This window comes from Macrobrachium nipponense, chromosome 5 (assembly GCF_015104395.2).
Source record: "Macrobrachium nipponense isolate FS-2020 chromosome 5, ASM1510439v2, whole genome shotgun sequence".
NCBI lineage: Eukaryota > Metazoa > Arthropoda > Malacostraca > Decapoda > Palaemonidae > Macrobrachium > Macrobrachium nipponense.
In genome coordinates, this window is record NC_061107.1 from 97343814 (window position 1) to 97349456 (window position 5643).

Below are 5643 nucleotides of genomic sequence, written 5' to 3' on the forward strand. Positions count from 1 at the left end.
GTGATGAGGGTGGATGTCTCCCTACCCTCCCGTTCCCCTACCTACCCCGCCCACCCGTGGTGGCCAAAGCAGTTTTACAGGGGGTGGGTAGTTGTGTCATGTCTCCTCTACTGTCACCTGGGGGGAGGACAAACAAGATCAGGTCTTCTCGGATATTATTATTATAGACGTCTTCCACTGTGACATCGAGAGTATCGTTACTGACGTTATCCTTGATATTGATACGTAAAGTACCTATATACAGTATATATTATAATAATATAATATATATATTATATATATATTATATATTATATATCATATATTTATTTATACTATATATATAATATATATATACTATATATATATAGATATATATAATATATGTATATAATATATTTATATAATATATATATATAGCTATATATATATATATATATATATATATATATATATATATATATATATATATAATGGGGTGTGTGTGTGTTGTGTGTTGTGTGTGTAAAAGTAAATTCTTCTGTTAAAACAGGATACGTCTTAAGTATAAAAGGCTCATTAAAACACTCTGGTCTAAAGTTAGATATAGACAACATAGTTAGGCTATTTTCCATCATATAAATAACACTAACCCATACCATGGATTGGAAGCTCATCCCGAATTTTATACATAGCAGCTGTCGATACAAATGTCAGAGGGTAGAACCTTCACTAAATAAAACAAAAAAGATAAGATCAACCCTTCCAATGGAGCCTGGGAACATATAGACACTATCTTCCTATGGGCAACAATGAAGAGGATTAAGACAATTAACAGAACCAGTCGGCTTAGCGGTGACCCCAGGCATCACCTAAGGCCATATCTGCCACTATATATTTCGCTAATGTAACTCTTTCTGTCATTCACTACTTGTAAGGTTGTAAGGGTGGAAGTTAGTCCACGGAAATATAGTCCTTAGTTTTAAACCAGAGTGTTTAAATGGGCCTTTAATATTTTTATATACGTATATATATATATATATATATATATATATATATATATATATATATATATATATATATATATATATACGTATATATATATATATATATATATATATATATATATATATCATATATATATATATATATATATATATATATATATATATATATATATACATATATATATAAACTGTATCACTTACACAATTGTTTCTGCACATTAATGCAATTGCAATTACTAACACGGACCTCATTGAAACTGGATGGTATGTAGCGGAGATGTTTATTTTAAAAAATGTTGAATAAATATCTGTTAGATACCATTCGGTTCAATGAGGTCCTGTTAATATACATATAATATTTATATATATATATATATATATATAATATATATATATATATGGTATATACATATATATATATATATATATATATATATATGTGTGTGGTGTGTTGTGTATGGGTGTGTATAAAATAATATATAGATATATAGACACACGATCACACACACACACACACACACATACACACACACACACACACACATATATATATATATATATATATATATATATATATATATATAATGATATATATAATATATGTAGTTTTCCTGTGTTTTCCTCTCAATCTATAAGGCTGAATTAGTTCGCCAATGAAACTACACTCCAGTAGGAGGAGTAATACAATAAGAAAGCGAAGGTTAAGAAAAAATCCAAGAATAAAACTAATCTAAAAAAAAAATTGTGTAAACCGCAAATATTTAGGTGACCTAGAGCCATTTTTATAGCCGTTCTGGGAGGCACACTAGTCTGAGTTATCGCAGCGGAAATAAAAACATCTGTGATTATACAAGAATTCGAGAATGAACATTTGACTTGATAATCTCATTTTTTTACACTGCAAAACAAAATGCGCAGTTACATTTCCGCTGAAAACAGAAAGGTAATCAACTAAGTTTTGTCTTCATGATTTTTATTCTTAAACAGTTTGTAGTAGCATCATCACCATAACTAGAGGTTTTAATGATACGAATAATGCTACTGATTATTGTAATGTTCGCTTACTTTTTTAATGTCTGTTCATCTAATCATGTAATGCCCGGGGACATTTTGACCATCGACAGATTATAGAGTTGTTACTAAGTACATTTGTATTTAAAGACAATAACCAAAAGAGAGTAAACTTTAACAATGTGTATGCCACATAAAAAAATACGCAGTAAATACTGAAATAACGTAGGAAGAGAGAGGTCATACCTGCGTCGATAAAAACAAACAAGAGCTCCAAGTAATGGGAATGCCAAAGGCAGGCAGAACTGGTGGATTTGCATTCGGCAAAATTTTCAAGGAAATACCTGTATTTCTATCTTGTTGAATCCACTGACGACGTTATCGACAAGCAGCAGAGCATGGAACGCAGAAATCGTGTAACACTGAACCTTTAACGTGTGTGCCTCTGTTTTGGTAGCTTCAAAAAGGGTGGAACAAACAAGAATTATCTTGCAATGAAATGCACATTTTGTGATATTATTATTATTATTATTATTATTATTATTGATTATTATTATTATTATTATTATTGTTATTATTATTATTTTGTCTATCACAGTCCTCTAATTCGACTGGGTGGTATTTATATTGTGGGGTTCCGGGTTGCAACCTGCCTCCTTAGGAGTCCATCACTTTTCTTACTATGTACGCCGTTTCTAGGATCACACTCTCCTGCACGAGTCCTGAAACTACTTCAGCCTCTAGTTTTTCCAGATTCCTTTCCAGGGATCTTGGGATCCTGCCTAGTGTTCCTATGACTATGGGTACAATTTCCACTGGCATATCACATATCCTTTTTATTTCTATTTTCAGGTCTTGATACTTATTATTATTATTATTATTATTATTATTATTATTATTATTATTATTATTATTATATTATTATTATTATTATTATTATTATTATTTTATTATTATTATTATTATTCAAGGAAAATTCATAATCACATGAGTCAAAAAATGGAAAAATAAATCCATAATAGCATTGTCTGTTTGAGTTTGTTATTCAAAAATCTAAAGCTGAAAGAGATGGACAAGGAGGACCGTGCAGGTCATCGAAAGATTTCTGCTTTATATTTTAAATAGCAAAATCAAACAGACATACTATTGTGGATTTACTTTTACATTATTATTATTATTATTATTATTATTATTATTATTATTATTATTATTATTATTATTATTATTACGGGCCATTGACTTAATATTCAAGCTTCCAAAGAATACGTTCATCCGAAAGAAGGTAATGAGAAATACAGAAAGAGGAGACCAGTCATTAGAAAAAACAGATAAATTAACAAACTGATAAATAAATAAATAAATAGAACTGTTTAAGTCATGGACCGAGTAACCCCAAAATCGTCATCTATGCGTTGCTGCGTCATATTGGAACCAAAGGAAATGTGTAAAACCCATCATGAGGGCTGGTGCTGCTGAGAGTAACTTAAAAAAAAAATTAAAAAAAAAAAAAACATTCAATCCTTTTCCTTAAAACAAGCACTAGGGACCGGTGAAGTTTCTCGAGTTTGTTTTCCACATAATGAGACCTCTGGGTTTCCTAAGCATTTTCAAACTCCCGTTCCCGGAAAGAATAAGGAATGATAATGAAATAGCAAAATCAAACAGACAATAACTATTGTGGATTTACTTTTACATTATTATTATTATTATTATTATTATTATTATTATTATTATTATTATATTATTACGGGCCATTAACTAATATTCAAGCTTCCAAAGAATACGTTCATCCGAAAGAAGGTGATGAGAAATACAGAAAGAGGAGACCAGTCATTAGAAAAACAGAATAAGGAAACTGATAATGAAACTATCGTCACAGCGTTGTGTTTTCCGTTATTGCAGGATACATTATTATTATTTTATTATTATTATTTTATTATTATTATATTATTATTAATTATTATTATTATTATTATTATTATTATTTATTATTATAAGGAAGTCAATATTTTAAAGAAATTCTTCTTCAAGATTGTAATTTAATTTAACCATATAATAACAATTTAAAAAAAAAAAACAAAATAATAACTAAATTTGCATAATTTTTTTCAAGCAATTGTTCTATATTAGATATCATAAACAATGTCCTTGCACCAGAAATAGCTATTGGACTCGTCCAAAGGTGCTCTACGAATGGCCCTGTTCCTCATTTCATTTCCTGGAGCTTTCGCATATGACAGATCCATTGAGGAGATAGAGATGTGTATTTCTGGTGACCGAAGTTCACTCTCGACGTGGTTCGGAAGTCACGTTAAGCCGTTGGTCCCGTTGCTGAATAACCGCATGTTCCACGCAACGTAAAACTACCAAACAAACAAACAAACATATGACAGACGACTTGTTTGATGTTTTTTTTTTTTTTTTTTTTTTCTCCGTTTGCTTTATTGTTGCTGCCGCAGTCCCGACTTTGAATGTTAAAAAGGAGAACGTGGCAGCTATCGTTGTAGTTCAAAAATCAATATTATTTTTTTCAAAGAATGTTCTAGGAAATACCGAAATACAGAATAATGACTTTCAGCCAGGCTGCTTCCCGTTTCCGTCTACAGCTCCATCGGTCGTTTTGCAGTTCATCAGCGGAGCGTGAATAGCCCATCTGAAGCAATTATTCTGACGGACAACAATTCCTGAGCATGGTAAGTCCCCTAATTGTCTGAGACAATTCCTGCACAGTGATTTATCATTCATGTAATATTGCCGTGATTCCCAGTATCTCTAGTGTTATACATACATGTAATTCAGCGATAATGAAGTCTATCCACAATTTACAGTTGTTCCGGAATAATTAAACTTGGGTAATCATTATTGGAGTGGTGTTTTATATGCTCATTAGAAATTATAGATATTAATGTTTAAACTTTAAAGCGTCCATTCTAATTTTTCTTGGCTCCTTAATTTTATACAGCTGTGGTTTATTTGTTTGTTAAAATTTTTCTGGTATTGGAGCATTGTTTTTTTAATTCTTTCCTTTGACCAAAGATCAATAATTACGGTTTCAGGAAACTGTAGGCTTTCGGTAACAAACTTAGGGATGTCTGTTTCCCGCATAACTTTAAGGAAGATCAGTGATCAGGACTCAAGCTCCGTTTACGGGAATCTAAACGGTTAACATCAGTTGTCTTATGAACTCGAGATCTATATTTAAACCTTTGGTTGTTCGTTAATAAAATTGCTAGGACAGAAAATGTATTAGTGTTATAGTAATGTTCCATTTGGCTTGTGGATCAAACCCGATTTGTATAGACAGTTTCGTTAGAGAAGGAGCTTATGGTAATTTGGACAAACCTATAGCGTCCGTGTTTGTTGATTGAAACTTTTGTTTCTTTATATTCAGTTACACGGACTACAGAGAATTAAAAGTGGTTCAGTAACTCACGGCAGTTCGGATTGCAACAGGACTGCTTATTATTCTACGACTATTATAAAAAAAAAATCTTTGTTACAATTTAGTGACTTTGTAATTCCTCTTTGATGTTAAAGTTCGTAATGTATTTGAATTCCCATCTAAACTTTAAACAATTGGTTTATCACTTCCTTCTCTTCGAGATGAACAAAACCCCGTGATGTTTATGTTTCCTGCTTTTATATCTCCTTATAGTGTTATGATATA